At 45.6% G+C, this 13,192-nt stretch overlaps 1 protein-coding gene across 1 annotated transcript in view; it reads right to left on the bottom strand.

The window, feature by feature from the left end:
* Positions 1–13,192, bottom strand: part of LOC138569728 (zinc finger protein 551-like) — a 51,835-nt gene that overhangs the window by 21,401 nt on the left and 17,242 nt on the right. Inside the window, exon 2 of the mRNA XM_069647969.1 lies at positions 3,891–4,105. The gene's annotated coding sequence lies outside the window, so the exon portion shown is untranslated. The remainder of the gene's footprint in view (positions 1–3,890; positions 4,106–13,192) is intronic.

Here is a 13,192-nt window from a genome sequence, read left to right as displayed (position 1 = left end):
GTCAATACATCAAGCTGGGGAGAATCGCCAGCTGCCGTAGTACTGTCCTTGGCACCAAGAACAAAGCAACACCACAGCAAAATCAACACAGCTTGTGAATTGGAGACGGATACAAGACCGATCTGTGTTGAAGCCAAGGTTGCAAGTGGCAACATTGTATGGCAAGCGCTGTAACGAACATTGTTTGAAAGGTGTGCGATAACCAATGCGAGTAAAGTTGAGCTGCAGGTGAGTGATTGAACTTTGAAACCAAGATACAATACCTTTAACAGAGTGGTCCGGCATCGCGTGTGTGCCCATTCAAAGGTCTCTGTAAGGTATCCAGCTGAGAGGTGGCAAAAGTGAAACAAAGGCAAAGAATTGTGAATCGAAGTGGTCCTGCGACAGGTCAAGCAAAATCCTGAGCACAATCGAAAGTCTTCAATATTAATAAAGTAGAGAAAGTTTATGGCAAAGTAGATTAATTGGTCCGAGCCAAGCGGCGGGAGATTGAGAACATTGTGTTAAAGTGGATCTGAGCCCGACAGAGGGGGATCCAAGGTGAATAGTGAAAATCCTAAGAAAATTGTGTACATGCGAAATACTAAAAGGAAAGGAATTTTATTATTTGTTGCATTAGGCCCTCTGAAACAAGAGACTTTGGCATAGAAGGCCATGATGTTAAAGTTTTGAACTGCACCCTAGTGCTAGAGAAGGCAGAGACTGTGCTAAGCTTGAGTGTGCGGCCTTGTCACATGTTGAAAACGTGAGGAAGGGAAGCCCATGGCTTGAATATCCCGACAAATAATTTCTTGAACACTATTCTTTAACATAACATTGTTACCTCTAAATACAAATAGTGTGGGAAAGGAATGTCAATATGTTTTAGTATAGGCCCTTTTTGACACCACTAGGACTGCGTTTATTATTTAATGTTCGTAGCTTGCTCCCATCTTTAGATTTAGGATTTGATGGCATTTTTCAAACCCAACTGAAGTTCAAAAAAGACCCTTGAACTGTGGTCACGTGTGTCTGTCTTACTGTTGTTACCATGCCTTTCTTAAACTACACATTTTGGTATGTGTACAAAATCAAGCATCACAGTGTACCATCTTTCTATTTTATTGGCAGCATTTAAATTGCAATAGGATTCTTATTCAGGATATGTTGAACACAAAAGGAGAGAAGGTATTGAAAGTATTTGGTAAGAATGGCTTACACTTTGTTTATACAATAGCCTTACATGCATACCAAATAATATGGTATTTTGATAAGGCTTATGCAATGCTTGTTTTCTTGTTTCTCTTGCTAATTTAAGAAGCTCACATCTAGCCTTGCTTACATGTTCCAATTGAGGATTATGAAGAGATTTGGCTTTAAACATGAAAACAGGGGGTTCACAGAACAAAAACAGTCATCTTCTTCTGGATCCCCGAGTTTTTGAGTTCCCCTTACACCCTTTTGAGTCCATTTCATGTATGTATTTCAAATACATAGAACGATTCCAGCAAAGGTTGAAATGTAGTGTTCTGAGAGACTGAATTCTGAAATGACCACATATTTGGAGTCGTGTTCCAGCTTCAAAGAACACATTAGTGCAGCTAAAGTGTCATATTTGACATCAATTAAGGCAGGGATGCGGACCGGGTGGTCAGCTATTGGGAACTCAAACAAAAGAGTTTCAGGCCAATCATTAACTGAAAGGCCTGCTAGCATGGGGGTTTCACAATCCAAAGAAACAAAAACTCAAGGCTGCAACCCTGCAAGAATAGAATGGTCTATTTGTACCAATGTTTTGTGCATTTAAAAATGGTTTTTGATATAAATCCACAATTTAGAAACAAAAGGAAATGCGTGTTGTGAACTGGAGGATCTGCTCTAGCAAATGAAGCCAAATTCGAATATCCCACAGTTTTTAATAATGGATAAACTTATTAATAAATGGTAAATTATGATAAAAACTGAAGTCCCGTATTCAGACATTTGAGTGTGCCGGGGGAAATCACAGAAATTCATATTTCATGGTTGTGACATGAGGCTATATGGAATAGAAATTACTTGCATTAAAAAGTGTTAAGAGCATATAAGCCCCCGCAACCCAAATTTATGTATCAGAATCAACAAATAAGATCTCTGGGGGGTGTAATCCCTAAGAGTGTCCGATTATTAAGCAATTCAAAAGGAGGACTTGAGCAATCAATAAATGCGGTGTCAATGATAAATCATGGGAATGATTCAAAATTATGAAAAGTAGGAACACACAAAGGATGAAATCCCACACTGGAATTAAAAGCATGTGCCCCTTCCAAATGAAGGACTGCTGAATTGGGATAATATCTGGAGACAAAGAGGCCTTGTCCATGACACAAGCGTGAACCAGCTTAAAATGAAGCAGACCGGCGTTACTTAAAAAAAAAATTAAAATCAAAGAGAGTCCTGCTGGCACTGAATTCACAAGGAAAAATTAAGGGTATCTGCTGGCTCAGTGCCTTAAAGAATAATTCCAAAACGAGTATAAAAATGTCCCAAATGTAATCAGAGAAGTCCCCTAGAATCAGTGCCTGATGTGGGAAAGAACTTGGAGAGGATTTCCCCTAGGGGGCACTCATTCCAGATATAACATTTAAATATTTTTTTGTGAAACGAAACAGCATTTTCTTGCTAATTTTAAAGCCAGGTGAGTCTTGTCTTTGTGCAGAAAACACAACCCTTCTGTGTTCAGTGTGCAGGGGCTGATAACTTATTAGTCACAGAATGAGAATAGGATATTATAGTTTGCTAGTGTGAGGTATATCCTGCTATGTGTCACAAACACACGTGACAAGACAGTTTAAGGGTCTTGGTTATTGGTGGGCCTAGGGATGTCCCTCGCTCTCACCTCAGCCCACAAGCCTCCCGTAACCCAGGCATCCATACCACCTGGTTAGTGCTACTGAATGTTGCCCCTACCGTTTACGACTCAGTCGTCTGCTACTGATGGCTCCCTAAATGCAGACTATTTAAACTCCCTCAGAAACTGCCCAATGCTCGGTACTCTTCTGAAAGGTTAGTGTTCTGATAAGAATTTGGAAAGTGCCTTGCACTAGCTGTGTTGAACTCTGCTGATTCAGTCACATCCACTCACCTCCATTTTAGTTACTCCTACTACGACACCCCTCTGACTTAGTGCTCCTGTCACTCATCAGGCCCTTCAGCGGTTTCACTCCTACTTCTTACCATCACGCTTTGATTTTATATCTCCTCCTTCCACTACTATTCTCCTCCTCCATACTACTACTACTACTACTACTACTACTACTACCCCCACTTCTTCTCCCACCACAGGGGTGGCAGTCCCAGTTTTGGATAAAAGGGACAACAATTATAAAGTAAATATACATCATAACATTTTCAAAATGTTGATGTGGCAGGATGGCTCAAACCCCCCCCCCCCAACCTTTCATGTACCACCCACATGCGTTACCTGGTTGTGGCACATAGACACGTTGAGAAACAAACAGAAATGCCCATCATATCAATCAGAGCCATAGCTCCTTTTGTATCAACACCCATACTTCCTGATTTAAAACAGCACATTCTATAAGCCTGATCAATGTTGTAAGTACTGGGGGTCGGGGGGGGGGGGAGATGAGCAGGGGACGGGCATTAGAATGGGGCGGGGGGGGGTTGAGGGACGAAATGAGTGAGGGGTGTGGTTTACGTGGGGGTAGTCCATTTATTTTGAGGACTGTCCCTTTTTATTTCCCCCCTCTTTAAAATCTGGTCACCCTACTTCAATCACTACTTATACTCCACACCCTCCTTTCACTCTGAACACCATACGCTTCACAACAACCCTTACCCTAACTTTCCTAACCAATATAAACATACAAACAACCCAACCACGCGCACTGCCTAAGCCACCAACTCACCTTCTATAGTACAGCAGCTTTCACCTTTGCCACGCAGCTGCTGATTTGCCAGCTCTCCTTTTCGTTGCTTTTCTGCTCGGATAAGTAATGGCGGTAGCGTTGGCTGTAGGAGCGGTTTCTCTGGAATTTTGGGTCGCAACCTCTCTTGATTTGGTGCGCTCCATGTGTGGCCCAGGGTTCTTGTCTCTTCAGTGTTGGCAGCTCTGGCTCCTCTCCTGCTGGTCATCAGAACAATAGAGACAAACAGACTGGCGAGCATCTTCTTCACCATTCTTGTCATCAACATTAGGAGTAGCTTGGATTTCTCCCTATACCTTTCACTGCTTACTGAGTGGGGCTCCTGCCCACTCTTGAAAAGGTCAGATTACTGGCCTTTTGGCAACATATTTATGTAACCTCATAGCGAGAGTGTCACAAGCAGGCCATTAATTGTGTAAACAAATCAAAGTTTATGTATCTTATTGTGGTGACTTCCCATGCATAAAGTAATGGGACCACCTTCGGAATTCCTCTATTAAATACATTAGAGTTTTAACCATAAAACACAGCTTGTTCCTTGTTATAGAATTTTGGGGTTGGAGTATATACACCAAGAAAGATTAAATCAGGGATTGCCATTCAGTGAAAAGCTCACCACAGTACTCAATATTTCAACAAACGCTAAGGTCTCAGGTAATCTCTTATCTGCTGCCTTTTTAGGAGATAAAGATTAGCCAAGAACATCAGGAAGTATTCAGGGTCTTTCCATTACTTAAGGAATGCCTGATACCAATAGGTCAATGTTGCGAATGTGCCTGTATTGACACATCTTAGGATACAAGGAGGGGCCAGGCGTAGAGGTCTTTACCAATGCTATAGAGCCATACCTCAGTTGCAGCACCTTGGCCACCTCCCTTGCTGTCCAAATATTTTCCCTTGGAATCTGGGTCTTGCTCCAAGGATTAGGATGTGACAGAGGAACTTGAAGAGGGTAATGTAGGGGTGGTAAATGGACTGATTCTGGTTTACACGGCAATGTGGGGCATAATTACTCATACTAGGTTGCCATTCAGGGCGCCCAACGCAGGCTGACAGAGTTTGGGAGCTTAGTCACATCGTAAGCACTACACCCTTCTCATACTGTAATGCAAAAGCCTTTACATTGCCCCTTGTGGGTTCTCCTGCTTTGACACAGCTCACGCCCGACCACCACTTCTGCCGTGATGCACCACTGTTCTTGGCTGCTGGCCAATTAACTGTGATCACCAATTCTTCTGGTGGGGCCATCAGTGTCCTCTTTGCCGCATCATCTGTAAAGTTCAGACACAGAAGAATCAGGACAAAACAGGTGAACCTACCCGCTCACTCATGCCACTGTCAGGAGGTAAACTAGGGATTGCGGGAAAGGGAGAGGTATTATCCCTCCAGGAGCAAAAAGTGTGTGTGCCTAAAAAGGATCGGGGAAGGAGTGCTGCCACAGACACCGGAGTCTTACAGGTAAGTAATGGGACGGGGAAGAAAAATGCATTCTTCTAGAGCAAACCAGAGTGTTAAAGCTGACAGGTCACTCTAGAAAGAGAAGAACACATTTGCAAACAGTGTGATTCAAGGCACGCTCCTTACAGGCACAAGTGAAACATATTTCAATTAATTACTGACAATCTTGAGAGCAGGTGGCGTGATGGGCAGTAACTGGAAAACGTGAATTCGATTGAACATTGTGAATGTTGCAATGATTGAGAATGTACAGCTTGGCCAGAGGGATTTTTAAAATTGAGTTCGAGTATGTGAGTCCCATCATGCAATGGGGAGCTACAGGTACACTTCAGCAGCTAAGACACAGTGACAAGAGTGCGTGGCAAAGCTGGGTGGGTGATGGCTGGGACAAAGGTTACGTGAGCTGAACGCGCTTATATTATGGTCTTCGAATGGTACTTCCTGCAGACCTGAATGTGCCACAAACCTCCCGTTCCACCCGACAGGTTCTACAGGGGCCAGTGAACGGCTTTACTTCCTAGCGGCCTAATGCTGTTTGTGATTACAATGGATCATACTATGTATGTAGTTACCGTTATTCATTGCTGTGAATTAATGTTTCTCCTTTGCACTCTACCTGCTCTCAAGAGTTTCAGTAATTAATTAAAATATTTCTCACTTGTGCCTGAAAAGAGCACGCTGCCAATCACACTGTTTGCTAATGTTCTCTTCTCTTTCTAGACTAATTGGCAGCTTTACTATGCAACTCTCTTGTCCCATTGCCATGTCAAGTACATCACCCATATGAAGGAAGATTTCTCCCGGTTTCTTCCATGTACCATCTTTTTTTGCAACCGCTCATGTCAACACCTGCCATTACATTTGGCATTTTTAATGGTTTTTGAAGCCATTCTAAAACGATGCCAGAAAGTCAAATTATTTGGTATTCCTATTCTTTCTTATTTAGGGTCACTGCTGAAAGTGGTGTTAGACTTGTGGAACCCCTGAGGACTGAATAAGAAAGCCAGCCACTCCAGAAGCAAAGAGTCACGTGGCGCTGGTCTCAACCCAGGAGCTTACATTAAAAAAAAGATATATATTATATACACATACAATAGATCCATTTCCTGGGGAGATAGTGAGGCATGGCCACTTGCTATGCTGGGATCTGTAGTCACCCAACATCTCGAGAAGGTGGTCTGATTTGAATTCCATTACATGGAACTTACTAGCACTTACCCGACGCGTATACCAAATTTTTAACCCCCGATTTTTCAGGACATTTGGGCAGTGAGACAGCTTGTGTAAGAGCATTACCAAGGGCAGAAAACACATTGCATATGGTAGTTCCTTAGTCCACTTCCTTTCCTCTGGGCCCTATTAGTCACTTCCTCTTCTGCTCTTCACACAGGTAAGTATACCTTTTTTGCTTGCTCATTTACTCTACTGTAAGCGTTAACGGGTGTTATTTAGTATATCGTTGTTGTTTGGTTACTAAAATCATATTTAAGAGTTCGGCAGACTGCTTCGACTAATTTAGCAGACGCGAAAGCATCCAGCACACTTAGTACAGGACCACATCTCTGGAGCACAGGGATTCCAGCTCTGCATGCCGCAGTACCGGAGTGTCTGGAACGCGACCCAGATCTGAGAGTATCTAACTCACACTAGAACACCGGCTCGCACCCCATTTCAATGCAGCAAACCGGATCGCACGAACTGGAGAACCCTTTCTGGGGGGGAAGCACTGCCGAGATACCCAACACCGTCTGCCAGCATCAGAGTCACTCCAGTGCAGACCAACACAGAGATGCTTCAGAGAGTGTTAATAGCGGATGCTTGGCTTGTAGTGTGGACACAAGTCGATAGATAAGGCCGGCCCAGCATTCAGCCAAAGGCCCCACTGGCGATTCTTGGCTGAACATACAGCACGGCCCACAGGAAAGTGATCCACAGCTGGCTACCAGCTACATGAATGCACTCAGTGTACATCCCATCCTGTGCTATCATGAACGCCAGCTGTTAGAGGACGTGCCAAGCAGCATGCTAGGTAATAAGGCACCCTTAGAACATAGTGACTTAAAGATGGAGTTGGACAGCTGGAGTAAAGAAAGCCAGTAACAGGTGCTGGCTGAGGAGGACACAGACCTCACTTTAAGCGGGTCCCTGGCGACTCTCGCTAATGCAGGAACGCAAGAGCTCGACCCCTGCAGGATAGATTGGAAGCATCTGTTTGGGGATGGCCAGAGTACAAAAAAATTATAAAGTTACTGACAGCACGTCCTCAAGTCAACCTCACAAAGAGGTGGCAGTTCAGGAGAGAACAGTGCCGGAAGAGCAACATCTCTTCTACCCCCACTCCACAGGTAAAGGAAATAAAAAGCGAGTCTCCACAGGCAGCCGATGATTTTGATAAGCTCAGAGAGGCAGCTTTTATGTAAAGATAGACAGTGCCGAGCCTCTTACCCCGTCCCCAGGGGAGCAAAATATGGATGATAGAGATACCTCGCCAGATACCGACTTGTCTGACTCACATACCTCTAAAGTAGAGAAGACCGGAAAGAGGAATACAAAACGAGAAGAACATAGGAAGACCCTAAGGAAGAACTAGCACACATGTTCAACCTGGATATTATTAGACAAAGATCTAATGACTGGCTACCATCTCCGAGAGTATCATCATATTTGGCATAGAGATTGTTCAAGCCACTGCAGCAAGAAACAAGACTCCACATGAAATCAGAATGTTCACGTACAGAACTGCCTGGCAAAGTTATGGAGAAACCGGAATTCAACCAGAGGATAGCTTGTGTCTCAAAGTGTGAAGTACCTGGTCACGTCGTTGCTGGGTTCATGGTTGTGATGATCCGCTATCCACTTTTCTGCTGTTCTACAGTCTTCGTTGGGCAGATAGTGTGACACAGGGACCATCCTCCGTGCCCTACCTCCGTGGAGTAGTAAACAGAGACAGGACCAGGAGACTGGATCCCCATGCCACAGAACAGTTTTCCCAAATGTATGCGACGTGGAGACAGCGCAAGCGCTGGCCAGGAAAGCGGTTGATGGAACACTGTGTACATTCCAGACACGGTAGACCTGAAGATGGCAGAATCCAGGTCTTAGTAATAAGCACAAAACTGGACGGTAGTAGAATCACGTGGATAAACTGGTGGAGCAGGCAGCAATAGTAAGGCAGGCAGAGCAAATAGAGTCAGGCCGAACAGATGCAGCTAGACAGGAGCAACTGGAAGGCAGGAAGAGTAGATGGAGCCAGGCAAGAGAAGCTGGAAGGCAGGAAGAGCAGAGCCCAGAAGAAAACAGACAAGAGAAAGAATGAGGCAGAAGAGGAGGCGCAGCAGGAAGGCACAAAGCAGAAACAAGATGGAAAAGCAAGAAAGAATCAAAAGAAAATGGACTCAGAGTCTAAATCACACGGAGCACATTGAGATGCATCCATGTGATGATTCACCAGCTTTAAATAGCCTGCTTCACCCGCATGGCGTTCATCACAGCTGACATCACCCCCATCGCAACGGGGAACGCAACTTTCAGGGAAGCCGGCCAGCGGAACCCCGATGTAATCCTGTGCATGCACCCAGTGAGTGTTATGGCAGCAGGCATCGCGGGTGCCCCGGGGTTGCAATGTAGGTTGTGCTCGGACATCTCCAGCCTGTCCAGTCCGTATACCACCTCCGCTGGGGCTATACCCGCCAACATGGGTATATCCTTCCGGTAAGCCGATCCTAGCCGCAGCGGTGTCAGACCCTGGCTCGAAGCATGACACAAAGGCATCCAAGGATGTCAGAAAAAACCTCGATTGTGCTGGAAAGGCTAGAAGTTATTTGAATTAGCAGGGCCGATCGCCAAGATTATGGACCTGGCTGAAAGAGTCAGGGACACCGGGGAGCTGGTGGAAGCAGAGACACTTGCAAACAGGGCTCAGAGAACCATTTGCTTATTATTAGGTAATGCTAACTGCACCCTTTCGTCCGAAAGGAGAAGCAGCCTTTTACTGAAAATGGATTCCAAACTTGGGAATCTCACTTCATATGAAGCAGTTGAAACGGCACAAGGGATGTTGGCAAGGCTTTTGAAATGGGCAAATTTGTTGGTATCTACACGGCCCTGGAGAAGGCACAGTCCTCTATCAAGAAGTTCTTCCCCAACCAGGTTTTTGCAGTGACCAGCCACAGTAGAGGTTGTTCGACTGATCACCTTCACCCGCAGAAGAGCCCAGAATCCCAGAGCTCAGTATTGGGAGTCACGACAACAGGGCTCATTCTTACCAGCACTTAGGCGCGGAACTAGGGGAGGGGGTGGGGTGTCAAAGAGGAAGAGGCTACTTCCGACACCAGGGTGCTTAAGCAGGCGAGAGCAGCAAAGGCGCATTACCCGCCATTGGGAGGGGAGGCAGGACAAATAAATTGGCGAAAGCTTTCCAGTAGTGCTTGGGGGGGGGGGGGGTTCTGCAAATAGTGTCAGGGTTCAGGCTAGAGTTGATAAGCGGGACTGCTCAGAGAACGCTGACGGCCCACATGGCACGGTCACAAGCGAAGGACATGCTGCTAGAAGAACTTCAGCTTCTAGCTGTGAAAGGAGTGATAGAACGATTTCCCCCCGCATTCGGCAGCAATATGTTTCTGGTACATCGAAGAGACAAAGTGCGACCAGTTATCAATTTAAGGGAGCTCAATGGCTGTCCAGTTTACAGGTATTTCAAGATGGATACACCTTTTCAGGGACATTATCCGAAAGAGACTAGTTGGTGAGAATGGACTTGAAAGACACATATCTTACAATTCCGGTCAACAGCAACCACCACACGTACCTAAGCTTCCTATGGAAAGAACAACCATGGCAGTTCAAGAGCCTCAGCATCAGCACCCTGGGCATTTATAAAGATCATGAGACCAGAAGCAGTAGCCATATGTGAGCGAGTGGGACAGACGAGAGTTATTGTCTACATGGATGATATGGAAATGCTGCTAGAGCAGGTGCAATTGGTATCATACCTCTTCGCGTCACTAGGTTTCAACATCAATCTGGAAAAGTCGGAACTAGTGCCCAGAAAGCGCATGGAATTCCCATTGTTCATCATAGATACCAGAAACATGACCCTGGAGCTTCCAGCGCTCAAAATAAGAGCACGAAAGAAAGAACTACGAGCAGCTCTCGGGAAGACAGATCTCGATTTGGACCCAAGCAAGGATTGTTGTGTTGTTGGCGGCCTCCAATCAAGCGATATTTCTGAGACATTACAGGGCTTCACAGAGGTTGAAGATCAGGCACCTTCAGGAGGGTCTAGGTTATCATCACCAGCGAGTGCCCCTTCAGGAAGGAAGAGCAGAATTGCAATAGTGTCTCCAGAACATGGAGGCATGGAATGGACGTGCTATTTTGGGGGTGTTCTGCAATGGATTATAGAATCAGAAGCAAGCAGGTCTGGTTGGGGCGCAAGATGCGGTCACTAAGAAATAGTCAGCAAGTGGTTGCAGGGCGAACTAGACCTGCACATCAACTACTTAGAGCTCTTAGCGGGCTCCTTCACAGTGAAGACCTTCGCAAAGGGCAAAGCAAATTGTTTTATCCTCAGGATGGGCAACATTTCAGTTGTAAAATAGATTAACCGCCTAAGGGGCACAAGATCGAGGATATTAATGGAGCTAGCCAAAGACTTTTGGCACTACTGCCTGGACAGGAGAATATCCATCATAGCAGAATACCTCCCAGGGATTCAGAATGTGGAGGCGGATTGGAAGTCCCACTATGAAAGGGGCCCTTAGGGGACCCTGACGTCTATGGAAACAAGGCGAGTCAGCACACACGATAGATACGCCAGACACGAGGTTGTATTCCCAAAGCTAGGGTTTTATTGCAAAGCAAAAGTCTCAGTTGGCCAACTCCGTCTCACGCCCCGCGACGTGCATCTCTAGACCTCGAGGGACGCAAGAGCCATGAATTACGTACATCAGTTACATATATACAAAATGCACATCAAACAATCAGCTATGACATGTTTAACACCCCCCTTCATTGGGTTTCTTTGAACTTGGTGTGATGATGGACATCTCCAACCATTATGACGCCTTCAAACATCTATTCTAGTAACAATTTGCAATTTGTGAGTGCGAAGGCATCTTTCAGTTGTTGAATAGAACACAGCGCTTCTGTTCTTGGAAGCGAACCACATACGGGGGGGGGGTTGCATTCCGGACCTTGCTATCTATCAGGTGCTATTCGTGTCCTAGGAGCCGACATGCTCTAGCGGGCTCAGAAAAGGGGGGCCGTAAGAAAAGCATAATTCAAGCATTTAGCAGTATTATTCTAACATATTTTACCATATAACGAGACTGGCTGGCAGCTGTAAAATGATTAAATGCCCTGCAGCTCTGCTACAAAGCTCCATTCGGGAGGGAGCCGGGCATTCTTCCTGGCGCTGCCTACGTTTGTGTTTCAGCGAACTCTTGTTATGCTCACGGCCCTGCGGCCTTGTCCTTTTCACATACAGACAACAATGTTTCACAGTCAAGCAGTGCAAGCAGAAAATATACTGCGAAGCAATAGGAACAGAAAGCAATGAGCAATGGTTAGAAAACAAAATGGCGATTCTTGTTACATCAAAATGGCCGTTCATTGGCAAACTCGAAAACCTATATTTTGTCATATCGTGCATGAGACAGTTGGCCCACGGCCACCAAAATGCGTTTGCGGTTTCAAAGTAGAGGTATCCGTATTTCTAGACTGACAACTACGTGGACGACTCCAGCGACTGGATACTGCATAAGTGTTTTTTTGCAAAGATAGCAGATTCGTGGGGTCCTCTAGACATAGATCTGTTTGCATCTAGATTGAACAAATAGATTATTCAGCTTGAGGCTAGACCCAGAGGTGCTGGGAGCAGATGCTTCCCTGCAGACATGGTCGGGCGCAGCGCATTACACATTTCCACCTTTTTATGGTGCTGGCCAGGACATTACCGAAGATCCGCAGAGAGAAGGTGGAGGTAGAGATAGTGGTGCCGCACTGGATGGCGCAAGCGTGGTTTCGAGTTCTGATGGAACTTTTCCTCGAATTTCCCATGGACGATTCCTCACCGGCAAGATCTACTCACGAATCCAGCAGGAAATTGGCATCAGCTGATGATAGGGGAGAGTCTCCCATTGCTGCCATTCAGGGTATCATAGATTGCCGGGCATTTTCGGTATCAGCTGTCGAGTTTATTAAGCAATCAAAGGCCACTTCCACGCTCGGGAGCTATGAGGCTGCATGGAGGCTACGGGAATGCTGATGCGCTCATCACAGCATTCATCCCGTCGGCAAAAATCCTGAACTTTTCGGCATTACTAGGCAGAGCTTTTTGGACCATAGGGGTATACAGGGCAGCCATTTCAGCTGGACACGAGCAAGTGGACAGTGCACACATGGGTGAACATCCTGCAATAGTACGGCTATTGAAGGAGTGAAAAATATGCACACCACCTTTGCCACAGTATTCACACCCATGGGACGTCAATGAGGTGCTTAAGTTACTAGACGACTGGCCTCAGAACCAGAATCTATCTGATCAACAGTTTCAGGTAAACTGGCGATCCTGCCACGTCTAGGATCATGTAAAAGAGTAGCAGACGTAAAGGCAGTGGAAATAGTTAGGAAAGTGTTCTACCCGGAAGGGGTGGCATTTACGGTACGGAAGCTTACAAAGAGCAACTCATCGGTTATCTCATATGCATATTTTCCAGAGCAGCTAAAATTGTGCGTGGATAATTGCATCAAAGAGTACGAGATTGGGACAGAGGAAGTTAGACCTCGAAGGCGCTTCTCATTTACTAATAGCGCATAGGAGACCA

The sequence above is a fragment of the Ambystoma mexicanum genome, chromosome 1p (assembly GCF_040938575.1).
Source record: "Ambystoma mexicanum isolate Mex_15411 chromosome 1p, UKY_AmexF1_1, whole genome shotgun sequence".
Classification (NCBI taxonomy): Eukaryota; Metazoa; Chordata; class Amphibia; order Caudata; family Ambystomatidae; genus Ambystoma; species Ambystoma mexicanum.
Note: the sequence above shows the minus strand (reverse complement) of the source record. Positions and strands in the feature narration are given on the sequence as shown.